The sequence below is a fragment of the Amphiprion ocellaris genome, chromosome 16 (genome assembly GCF_022539595.1).
Source record: "Amphiprion ocellaris isolate individual 3 ecotype Okinawa chromosome 16, ASM2253959v1, whole genome shotgun sequence".
NCBI lineage: Eukaryota > Metazoa > Chordata > Actinopteri > Pomacentridae > Amphiprion > Amphiprion ocellaris.
Window position 1 is genome coordinate 74,072 of NC_072781.1, and position 13,491 is coordinate 87,562.

The window sequence follows — 13,491 nt, forward strand, 5'->3', positions numbered from 1 at the left end:
ATTTTTAAAATATTTTCTTCAAACCACATCACCTGAGGCAGTCTATCAGATTTAACTAATAATCCATAAAGGTTTAATATATTTATCATGTGATTTATGTGATGATGTGCGAGTCTGATGCAATATTTTATAAGACCTGGAAACTGATTCTGGTGTGTGAGATGGATGGAGTTCCCCTTTTTCTTTTTGTGATTCTGTTTCTTTTTCTATTTGACTGTTTGGCAGATATAATAATTATAATTATTATTTATTAATATTATTAACATCATTATTATTATATATTATAATAATAAAAATAATAATAATTATTATTATTATTTTAAACCAATCTGAAGCGGTGTTCAGGCCTCCATCTCAATGGAAACACAGACTTTCCTCTGCTCTGACTGGATTTCTCCTCTTTCATTTTTGACCAGTTCCGGTATTTTCTGCAGAAACGCTGAGCTCGACAACACGTGGGACGAGAGACAGACACATTTCAAAACTGAAGTCATGTGAAGTCGCACACATCAGGCTGTCTGATCACATCCCATGATCCTCTGGGTCAGATGTTAGAGATACCATCAGCACATTTACTCTCAACATCAGATTATAAACCAGAACTAAAAATAACGAGTAAAGCTTTGTTGGTTTGAGGTGAAAACACATGATGCTAAAAACACATTTTATAAATATAACTAGAAGGAAAAGAACTTCATCGTGAGGAGTTTTCTCTCTCAGAGCTGACAGAAAGCTCCGACATTCTTTAAGCAGCAGCAGAACATCCAGAAACTATCAACAGAATGGAGCTAATGATTAAAACCTGGACCTGCTGCATTTATCGGCCTTGGCTAATAATCTGCTCAGCAGCAGGTTTGTTCCCATGACAGCATGTTCAGCAGAAGATACCAAACTCCCACCAGTTTAATCACTGAGGGAGACGTCAACCTAAAGATTCAGTTATGACATTATTCATTGTTCCTCTCACTGAGGTTGGAAATGATGCAAAAGGGTATTTTGGTTGTTGCTATTTAGAGGAACAGCATCAGTCTGCTAATGAGTCAAACCTGAGTTCATGTCTCTACAGAAGCATCTTAAAAGTCCCATTTTGTGCCACTTAACAGCAAATTAAAGTCTTACATGTCCCTAGAATGCATCTTTGATAGTTTTTAAGCTCAAAATACCACAAAGAAGGTTAATTTCACCATGATTTTATCTGCTCATTCCCCCATATGTCAGAAATGAGCTTTTTTTTTTTTTTTTTAAAGAAATGCAGCATTTGTTTATTAGTTATCAGAAACCACCATAGAATGTGTCTATTTAATATAGATGTACCCACAAACAGCATGACCTTGCTCTGAACACAGGCGTGTGTTCTGCATGTGTATGTTATGTACAGATACTGAATCATGTGACCTAAATATGTAGTGGTCGGCGGGAATTGATGGGACTCAGAAACACCCTGTTACGGTTTGGGGGGGGGGGATTTGAACCCAAGGTGAAGGTACACAGAGCAGGCGGCAGGCAGGGTGACAACCAAAACAGGTCTTTATTCACAGAACTAATTCCAAAACAGCTATAATGCCAACTATGGCCAGAACTCACAAAGATCAGGGAGGGCGAAGTCAGGCTCCAGGGGAGCGACAGTCCGGGGCTCACGCCGGCTGATCGGAGAGCCCGGGGGGGGGGTAAGGTCCATGCCCTCTCTAGCCGAGGGCAGCAGGGGTCCTGTCCTCCACAAAGGACGGCAGGAGGAAACAGGCTGCTCCCGTGGCTTCAGCGCTGCAGCGTCGTCTCTTCAGCTGGAGACAAATCAGTATGGCAGTATGGTCCCCCGTCCCCTGCCGTGTATATCCGGTCTTTATAGCAGCAGCAGCTGCAGAGAAGCTCACAGACTGGCGACACACCGGCCGGGGAACGTACGGCCAGAAACGGCTAGAAATCTGTGTTTCTTAACGTAACATTTGAGCTTTTCAAGATGATTTCTAAGCTTTTTTTTTAGCTTTAATTTGAAAGAGAAAGAAAGCAAACATGGAATGAAAGTAGAGGAATGATTGGATTTATAGCTCTCTGGTCACCACAGAACATTTTAATCTGAAAGATCTTTTCTCACATTTGCCCTGAAGTCTCCACAGTGTGATCCTCATTCAATTAGTTACAGCTCTGGTTTTTTCCATTTCCAAGGCTGTCAGAAGTCGTACTTTACTCATTTTTATGCAGCATCACAAGTTAACAATCCGCTTTGTTCTTTCAAAGGTTTGGTAGAATATTGTTGTTATTCATTTCCAGCTGATTTGCTTCTACTGGAACACTAAAAGCTCCACGCATTCACAGAAGAACTCATTTCTAACCTGGTTTAACCTGACAGCATAAATGAGAAACCTAAGAGGGTTTCTGTTTTCTTTTCTTGTTCTTTGCTTTTCTCTGTGCAATAACATGAATACTGTTACTGAAGTACTATTTGAAACACCTTTATTTCTTAGAACAAAGCACGTTTTACTCTTCATGCTTAGACTTTTTCTACTGATGGTTGTATTTTAGGGCAGATTTGTCTACTTATATTTATGTATTTTATATTTATAAGACTCTTAATGGGAGCAACTGGAATGTTGAGAATTTCCTCTTACAGATCAAAAAAGTATTTCTTATTCTGGCTCAGGCCATGAATGCAACAAGTTTTTAATTTAATAGTTCTGCATTGCGTTTGGTTGCCAAAATGTAGCTTTCCACCAAATTTCCATGATTTGGGGTTAAATTAGCAGAGTTAATGTTTGAATCTATTCTTAATACAGTGGATGTCAGTGGATCAGATGCAGGTTTTTGTTCACATTTGCCGTCTGACTGAAGTGTCTGACACGTTTCTATCGGTGGTCTCTGATCTCTTCACATCAGAGCACAAGAGTCTGGGTTTGTAAAAGACGAACAAACAGTCACAGGACTGAAGGACGTCGCTGCCAGGATCTGGCAAAGAGCGACAAAGCTGCTATTGTTGCTCCGAGAGGAACCTCGAACGGACAAACGACAAAGAATTCCAGCCGGCGCTGCTTCCCCTGCAGGAAGGAAACAAGAAGCTGTGATTTAACGAGAAATTAAAGCAGAAATTAACAAATAAACCAGAGTTTTTAGGTTGTTGATGCAGAAATATGAGGAAAACTTTTCAACAAGAACCAATTTATTGTTATTAAGTTTACGAAGGATGAAAAAAGTCTGTAATAGTTTTAGGTGTGCCTGTTTGTAATATATATTAAATTTAAAATCTACAGATTCTAAGAGATAAAGTGAAGTAGAACAAACCCATAGATGTGTCTTTTACATGTTTTCTTTTCATTAATCTGGAAAAAAAATCACAATATTTCAGCAAAATATTCCAAAATCTCAATATAAAAAATGGAAAAAGGCAATTTTTCTGACTGTTAAAGATTAAAACTAATTGAAACCTGTAAAATCTACAACAAATGTGAATGTTAAAAGGTTTTCTCGTTAATAAACTGAGAAGTTTTGTTGTCATTTAGAGCAAAAAAAAAACCAAAACATTTTTGGTTTTCTGCACAGAATGAAATCATAGTCCAGTTTTCACTCTTAAATTGAGCTTCTTTGCTTGGAAATATTATTTCTGAAGCTCTGAATTAGGTTTTAACCCGGAAAAATAGAACAAAATAGAATTGTTTTATTGTCATTGCACAGTTTTACCAATAAAATGTAAAGTGATGCAAACAGAACAACAGTGAAGATAAAGAGATTTAAAAAAAAAAAAAAACCAACTTCTAGAATAAAGAAACTGGTAGCAGCATAAATAACAGATATTATTACTGCACTGTAATTTCTAGTGAGGGATTTAATAAAATTCACATTTAAATCTCCTGGAATCCTGCTGTTTAATCCTGTTATTGAATAATAACTCAATAAAAACACTCGTGTTGTTTTGTTTTTAATCAAGACTTTGACTTCAGAACCTTCAGGTTAATAATATCCTGTCCTTGTGTGACATCGGATAATATCACATTTGACCTGAACACAGTGGAATAGTTGATCTTTTATGGCTGCAGGCTGTTTGAATTGGCGTGTCGAGGGTTTATTTGTGCCGTTCGTCATCCAGAGTTTCCCATGACTGCGACACTCCAGAACCACAGAAAGCTCTTTGAGAGGATCTTAAAGAGTGTCTCTGATCAGAATCAAATGTTTTAATGCCTGTTAGTGAGTCCATGTGGGTTTTTATGTCCTGAAAGATGCATCACGTGAAAAACAGTCAGTTCAGTTAGAGTGGAGTTAAAAGCCAACAGCGAGGATTCCGAGTCCATTCATGATGTAATAAATTAAAAATGCAGTCAACTTCAGAATAAGCTTAAAATCTGAAAAGTCTGATTCCTCTTTTACCTGTTAACAGCAGAATGCTGTAAAGACAATCGTATGAAATGAACAAAATATTAATTTCCTTAGGTTCTTTCTCAGTTATTTTAATGTTGATTATAACGGTAACAGTTAATTATCCAGAAAATACCCTTAAAAACTGTTATCAAAACCTTTTAACCTGATTTTTACAGTGTAGAATGCAGCAATAGATTTTTACAGTAATTAACAGTTGAAATAAATTCTGATGTAAACTAATTAAAAACAGTAAAACCCTGAGAACTACAGCTGGAGGGTTTATTCTAATTTTACAGGTAAATTTGTTGCCTTTAAAAAACCAAACATGTCGACTTTCTGCATTATTATTAATCTTTAGAACGTGTAATATTGATACGCGAATATTATATCATCTACTTCTGTTTTGTAGAATTTTACAGAAGTTGACCAGAGGAGATGGTAACCTGTAGTAGGTAGCTTTTAGATCAGTAAATTCTACAGAAAACATCAGCGTATAGTCACATTGGATTCTTTTCATGGAGAAAAACTTGTAAATATCTAACTTTCAGATGAGTTGTATGGGTTTAATCAATGACCGGAGAGGAACTTTAAATAAAGTTACAGAGTTTGACTCAAAGTCTATGTAGCTCAGAAACATCCTAGGAATTTCCCATCAGAGCTTCAGATGCCCCCAACTGCCGTTTCACCATTCAGTTCGTTGTGGCTTCTCTGAACTCCGCTGCTTGTCAGGTGTGATAGTTTGGTAGGTTTACAGATCGCATCAGGACTTAATTACAACAGGGTTAGTCTGAAGGACAGCAGTCCACAGAAACCTTTTAAACGGTGTCCAGCTTTACATCTAGAATGGATAGCTTCATAATGACAACACAGCTCCATAATTTTTTAACACTTTATAGAGAGTTTGAGCTCATTGTTCAGCAACAACTTCATTCTGCTGTCATTGTATCATTTTCAGCTGCAGCAGGTTCTTAGAAATACCACTGATATGATCTGATCAGATCTGATCCGATGTGATCTGCACCAAACAGCAGCCAGATGTAGTTTCACTCTACCGTTCAAAGGTTTAGGATCCCTGAAAATGTCTTCTTTTTAGAAAGAAGATAACATTAAGTGAATGATAGTTAATGTTGTAAATGACTATTGTAGCTGGAAACGGCTGATTTTTAATGGAATATCTCCATAGAGGTACAGAGGAACATTTCCAGCAACAATCACTCCTGTGTTCTAATGATACATTGTGTTAGCTAATGGTGTTGAAAGGCTCATTGATGATTAGAAAACCCTTGTGTAGTTATGTTAGTACATGGATAAAAGTGGGAGTTTTACTGGAAAACATGGAATTATCTGGATGACCCCAAACTGTTGAACAGTAGTGTGTCTATCATTAACAGGTTAAATAAATGCTAAATAAATCAATAAAACCGCTGCATACGGTGAACACAGAGCAGCATTTAGCAGCTACACGTCTTCCATTCAGGAGACGATGAAACTAAGTAAAGATTGGGTGTAAATTTCCCAAGTGTACTGAAACCCTAAATGATAAAATGACTCCTCACCTGTCAGAGTTTTGCACTAAAAACACATTTGAGGGACTTTTTCCTTAAACTATGCAGAGTTACAAAACTGAATGATTTAGATTCAGTTTTAAAGACATGACTTTTGCTGCCATCATAATGTTGCCTCAACTTGAAATTGTTAATTTCAACTCAAATTTCTTTGTTAGTTGATTCACAATTAAATTCTCGTTTATGTAACGTCATGAAAATGGCTTGAAAATTAAAATCTTCATCAACTTGCCTCCAAAATCTCCAGAACATTGGAGCAACTAAATTTAAAAATATGCTAACAAAGACACTTGTGTTCATAATTATTACTGTGATTTAAAACATCTTTTAACCTATTGATGTCTGTTGTTGTGAATTCTCATCATACCACTTTCATCCAGACTGCAGATAGTGTATCCATTCCCCCAATGCTTTGATCTGTTATTATTATTATTTTTATTATTATATATCTGTTATTATTATTATTATTATTATTATTATTATTATTATTATTATTATTATTATTATTATTATTATTATTATTATTATTATTATTATTATTATTATTATTATTATTATTAGGACTGGGACTTTAACGCGTTAATTTCCATTAATTATTTGTAACCAAAAATAACGCGTTAAATAAATTAATGCACAGGCACACCAGTGACTCTGATGAACACTCCAGAAGAAGCACAGGAAGTGAAGTCAGGCACTGGTGAACAGTGAAGGAAGACCAGATTGAGCTCGTTGGACAGAAAGTTTTCTTTTAAAAATCTTCCTCATGGCAGCTTGGATAAAAGCCTGGTTGTGTACAAATTGTGCAACAAAGAGTTTTCTGATCACCTCAATGTAAAACATGTTGCTGTTAGCACCAGAGCTAACGTTAGCAACCACAGTCCTGCTCACGGCTAATGGTGGAGCCGTTCCATAATAGACCACTTTTCTAGACAGTGCTTGAGATTACAGAAAGTCTTAAAATGTTGAATGTAATTGTTATGATTGCATTTTGAGTTTGCAGTAATCTGTAAATGTAGCAGACAGATGAAAAATGCAGATAAATAGAAATGAAACAAACATTTTTGTGGTTTAAGTTTTTACACTGCCAAGGAGGTGGAGCCTCAGCAGAGTAATAAGTTAAACCACAAAAATGTCTCTGTTAATAACTTAATTATAAACTTTTAGTTTATAAAAATATTTTTGTTTATAAATAAAAATGTATATTCCTAAAAAAAGAATCATCAAAATGATACCATTTATCAAACCCAGAAACTATGAAAACAGAATGAATCTGTGGATTTTCAACTTTCTGAAGGTCCTTGAGCTACTTATGCTGATGTTATGATCCATACAGTGGAAAAAGCAACTAAATCCAGGCTTTAAATCATCAAAATCACTTTTTTCTATATGTCCCATTTAAATTTTTTTAAATAAACTTTAAATTACAAACACGTATGTCTATTCATTGATTCAACTGTCAACCACAATTTTATTTGCATTGAAAAACTTCACTTATTGTGTCAAATATTGCTATTTGACAAAACTGCAATTATTGAGATTAATTAATTACAAAGCCTGTTATTAATTGCATATTTTTTTTTAAATTGCGTCCCACCACTAATTATCATATATCTGTTATTATTACTGTATATCTGCTATTATTATTATTATTATTATTATTATTATTATTATTATTATTATATATCTGTTATTATTATTATTATTATTATTATTATTATTATTATTATATATCTGTTCTATGTGTAATATATAAATGAACAATCTCCACCCATTTTAGCATCAGCTGGAAAGTGAAAACACACAGAAAAGTTTTTTATTTAATTTAAAATAAATTCAGGCATCCAGGGATTAAATTACATAAAACTTGATTTTATGAGTAATCAATCAATAAAATAAGTGGTACTTTAAAATACATTTGATTGCAGAGAAAAAGCTAATTATCCAATTATTATATTTTATTTAGAATTTTTTTGTATGATTTTGAAAACTGTCCCTGGTTCGCGTCCCGGCTTTCCAGGGATCTTTCTGCATGGAGTTTGTATGTTCTCCCTGTGCATGCATGGGTTCTCTCCGGGTACTCCGGCTTCCTCCCACAGTCCAAAAATATGCTGAGGTTAATTGATCATTCTAAATTGCCCGTAGGTGTGAATGTGAGAGTGATTGTTTGTCTATATATGTAGCCCTGTGACAGACTGGTGACCTGTCTAGGGTGTCCCCTGCCTTCACCTGAGTCAGCTGGGATAGGCTCCAGTCCCCCCATGACCCTAGTGAGGATTAAGTGGTGTATAGATAATGGATGGATGGCTGGATGGACAGTAGGTGGTGTATTGGACAACGTAAATGAATGGTATAAATGGAGGAAGGGTTAATTCAGGTGTGCTGCTGACTGAGGAGAAGCACACAGTTTTTTAATCAGATTTTTAGTGGCCGAATTTAAGCATGTAAGTACAAATTAGTGGAACAAGAGTGTGTAGATCAATAACGGCGATATTGGAAATACGCTCAAGAGCTCTGGATTCCTTCAATGGAGCCAGCACAAAGTATGCCTTACCTGGAAGTTCCAGCAGCAGCCCCTCACTGGTTTAGGGTTTTTTGTAGAAATCAAGTCACTATACAAGCCCTTTGAATGTTTGCATACTTTGCGGTATAAAATGCAATAATTAGTTTTGCCTTGCTTACAGGGAAGGCATATTATCAAGTTAAAATCAACTTGAGTTCAATGAAACAACTTCAGAAAATCTAATTATAATAACCCATCACCCAAATAAACAAAACCTGAAAATGGCAAAACTGATTCAAACACTTATCAAAAAACATTACTCACCAAATTGTTCTGAAAGAACATGGATGCATCGTCCCTAAGAATGACTGGAAGTCCTCTCAGGACAAGGCTTCTAATGGCTGTTGGCTCAGTGCTCTGCAAAGGTATAAAGATATAATGTACATTTAATGTAGGACAATGAAATATATCTTATATCACTTTATTTATCCATATAAAGAAACACCTAAATGAAAGAGAGTTAGTTTATGTAATATGGATGAACTAACCAATTCAATTCAATTCAATTTTATTTATATAGCGCCAATTACAGTCAAATTGTCTCGAGACGCTTTACAGAACCCATATGCCTGACCCCCAGAGCAAGCCAAAAGGCGACAGTGGCAAGGAAAACACCCTTTTAACAGGGAAAAAAACCTCGAGCAGAACCCAGCTCTAATGTGGGGGGACCCATCTGCCTGCTGGCCGGATGGGTTGAGAGGGACAGAAGTAGAGAGGTAGAGATAGAGGGGTAGAGATAGAGATAGAGGGATACAGATAGAGGGGTAGAGATAGAGAGGTGGGGGGGTGGGACACAAGGACCATAAAACACAGCCACACATCTGAAGCATCCAGCTCTGGGACCAGGGACACTCGGAGAAAGGACACAGAAAGAAACAGAGTGAATGTAATGCAATAATGGTATATATAGTAAATACATAGGTAGTTAGAGAAGGGCTCAGTGCATCCAGAGAGGTTCCCCAGCAGCCTAGGCCTATAGCAGCATAACTAGGGGCAAACTAAAGGGACGTCAAGAGGGGAAGTCAGTTGTGCAAATGAAAACACCAGCTCACCCCGTCAGGGTCACCCAGTCAGCCCTAACTATAAGCTTTGTCGAAAAGGAAGGTTTTAAGCCTGGTCTTAAAAATAGAGAGGGTGTCCGCCTCCCGAACCCAAACTGGGAGCTGGTTCCACAGGAGAGGTGCCTGATAACTGAAGGCTCTGCCTCCCATTCTACTTTTAGAGATTCTAGGAACAACAAGTAAGCCTGCAGTCTGAGAGCGAAGAGTTCTGCTAGGATAATATGGTACTATCAGGTCTTTAAGATATGATGGAGATTGGTTGTTAAGAGCTTTATATGTCAGAAGAAGGATTTTGAATTCTATTCTAGATTTAACAGGGAGCCAATGAAGAGAAACCAATATAAGAGAAATATGATCTCTCTTGCTAACTCCCGTCAGTACTCTGGCTGCAGCGTTTTGGATCAGCTGGAGATGTTTCAGAGAGCTATTGGGACAACCTGATAATAAGGAATTACAGTAGTCAAGCCTAGAAGTAACAAATGCATGGACTAGTTTTTCTGCATCACTCTGAGACAGGATGTTCCTGATTTTCACAATATTTCTCAGGTGGAAAAAGGAAGTCCTACAAATTTGTTTTATGTGCGAGTTAAAGGACATGTCCTGGTCAAAGATAACACCGAGGTTCCTCACAGTAGTACTGGATGCCAATGTAATGCCATCCAGAGTAACTATATGCTTTGAAAGCAATTCTCTAAGATGTTTGGGGCCAAATACAATGACTTCAGTCTTGTCTGAATTTAGTAGTAAGAAATTATAGGTCATCCAGGTCTTTATGTCCTTAAGACAATCTTGCAGTCTAGCTAGCTGATTAGTTTCATTTGGCTTCATAGATAAATACAATTGAGTGTCGTCAGCATAACAATGGAAATTAATACAGTGCTTCCTAATAATGTTGCCTAAGGGAAGCATGTATAATGTGAACAGTATTGGTCCTAAGACAGAACCCTGAGGAACTCCATGATTAACCCTAGTATGCTCAGAAGAGTCATTGTTGACATGCACAAACTGGAACCTGTCTGATAAGTAGGATTTAAACCAGTCCAGTGCTGTCCCTTTAATGCCAATAGAATGTTCTAGTCGCTGTAATAAAAGTTTGTGGTCGATTGTATCGAATGCTGCACTAAGGTCCAATAAAATAAGTATAGAGACCAGTCCATTATCTGACGCTATGAGAAGGTCATTAGTAACTTTCACCAGAGCTGTTTCTGTGCTATGATGCACTCTGAAGCCTGACTGAAACTCTTCAAACAGGCTATTCCTTTGTAAATGTTCATATAATTGATTTGCAACTGTTCTTTCCAGAATTTTAGAGAGAAATGGGAGGTTGGAAATTGGTCTATAGTTGGCTAAAACATCTGGATCTAGAGTGGGCTTTTTAAGTAAAGGTTTGATTACAGCAACCTTAAAAGCCTGTGGTACATAACCTGTTACTAGAGAGAGATTAATCAGATCTAACATTGAGGAATTAATTAAAGGTAAAGCCTCCTTGAACAGTCTAGTTGGGATAGGATCTAAAAGACATGTTGATGGTTTGGATGTAGAAACTATTGAAATGAGTTCAGAGAGATGTATGGGGGTGAAAAATTCTAAATATCCATCTGGTCTTACAGCCAATTCTAAAGTATCTGTACTTGATGATACATCTGTGACATTTGCAGGAAGGGCCAGATTAATTTTTTCTCTAATCGTAATAATTTTATTTGTAAAGAAGCTCATGAAGTTGTTACTGCTCAAAGCTAAAGGAATACAAGTTTCAACAGAGCTCTGACTCTTTGTCAGCCTGGCTACAGTGCTGAAGAGAAACCTGGGGTTGTTCTTGTTTTCCTCTATTAAAGATGAATAATATGTTGTCCTGGCATTACGAAGAGCTTTTTTATAAATTACTAGACTTTTTTTCCAAGCTACATAAACTTCCTCTAAATTAGTGGAGTACCACTTCCTTTCCAGCCTTCGGGACGCCTGCTTTAAAGTCCGCAGCTGGGAATTATACCAACGAGCAGGTCCTCTCTGAGATAGAACTTTCTTTTTTACAGGTGCAACACTATCAAGTGTTGTTCGCAGTGAGGCTGCAGCATTATTAACAATATAATCCACTTCTGTGGGGGTAAAATTATAATATTTCCCTTCCATTATATCAGCAAGTGGTGCTGGTCTAAATAGAGAGGGTATTATTTCCTTGAATTTAGTCACCGAATTGTGAGACAGACATCTACTGTAATGATATTTATTCTTAACTCCTATACAATCTATTGTTGTAAATTGAAATGTTATCATAAAATGGTCAGAAAGAAGAGGGTTCCGGGGAAATACTGTTAACTGTTTGATTTCTATGCCATAAGTCAGAACGAGGTCAAGGGTATGATTAAAACTATGAGTTGGTTTATTTACATGTTGAGAAAACCCACCTGAGTCTAATATTGAATTAAAAGCAGTCGTAAGGCTGTCACTGTCCACGTCAACATGAATGTTGAAGTCACCCACAATAATGACTTTATCTGAGCTGAGCACTAAATCAGATAAAAAGTCTGAGAATTGAGATAAAAACTCAGAGTAAGGAGCAGGAGGACGATATACAACAACAAATAAAACTGGTTTCTGAGCTTTTAAATCTGGATGAGAGAGACTGAGAGTAAGATTTTCAAATGAACTGTAACTAGGTTTGGGTCTCTGGTTCATTTTTAAGCTAGAGAGGTAAATTGCTGCCACTCCTCCTCCTCGGCCCGTGATTCGAGGAACATGACAGTTAGTATGACTAGTAGGAGTTGATTCATTTAGACTAACATATTCTTCCTGCTGCAACCAGGTTTCAGTCAAACAGAACAAATCAATCTGGTTATCAGTTATCAAATCATTTACTAACAGAGATTTAGACGAGAGAGATCTAATATTTAACAGACCACATTTAATTGTCCTGTTTCTTCGCTCAGTTGAAATAGTGGTATTAATTTTAATTAGATTTTTATGGTTACTATGTCTTTTGTTTAGTTTTGATTTGCTTAATTTATTGAATTTTGGTGGTCGGGGGACAGACACAGTCTCAATAAAGCTAAGTGATTTACTGGAGGGTGACAGCTGAGAGGAAACTGCAGAGAGGTGTGGAAGACTACAACTCTGCATCCTGGTCTGAACTCTGGGTTGTCATGCTTTAGGAGTTCTAATAAAATCAATATCATTAAAGAAAACAGGAATATCAACCCACCGTTGTCTGTTGTAGCAGGTCAGCTAACTGCTTGCCTCTCTGAACCATCTTCCTCTTGAAGATTTCCATGAAATTAGAAAGAATTTTTCTTGAAGATTTCAACCCTGTTAAACTCCAAGTAAACCTGAAAAATATGAACAAAAATACATTTGTCATGAGAAAAAATTACCATGACAAACAGCAAAACTTAATTGTAGAGTCTACAGTTTGCATTTGACCCACATTTATGATGTGAAAGCAGAATAAATAGCTATGGAGTGCATTGAGAGACTTAAATGTACACATACATTCCTGGTATAAGCAAGAAAGAGTTCAGTTCTGGCAGAAGTTCCATGTTTTAGCTGACAATGTTTGATAAGCTGTGTTCTCTTCTCACAGATGACAGGGCAGTACTTGCATTTCCAAGGCATTATAATGAGGCTTTATACAAAAATAGGACAATAAATGGGGCTAATGTTAAAAATGGGCATTTACTTTTCAAAACTACACTGAAGTAATTTGAATTCTACTCTACTGTTTCAAAACTGTATGCAGAGAACACACAGGTCGACAGAAACTCTAAAAACAAAATGATTATCAAAGTCTTACTGTTCACCTTACCCACATTAACATGTACACATTTCAAGCTAGAAAAATACCAGCAGTTTCCGATTAGTAGAGAAAAGAACTCACCTCGTTCAGACAGAAAATGGCATCCGCTTTACTGGAGACAAATGTCCTTTGAAAGGGTCCAAACTTGTAAAAAATTGAAAAATGCAGGCA

The 13,491-nt window shown here is 36.6% G+C and overlaps 1 long non-coding RNA gene across 1 annotated transcript; it reads right to left on the reverse strand.

Moving 5' to 3' along the window:
* Nucleotides 1–1,509: 1,509 nt before the first annotated feature.
* On the reverse strand, nt 1,510–13,491 carry LOC118469204 (uncharacterized). The gene is made up of 3 exons (XR_004846031.2): nt 12,730–13,491; nt 8,734–8,826; nt 1,510–3,029 (listed from the first exon to the last, which is right to left on the reverse strand). It is a non-coding gene; the product is annotated as an uncharacterized LOC118469204 (long non-coding RNA).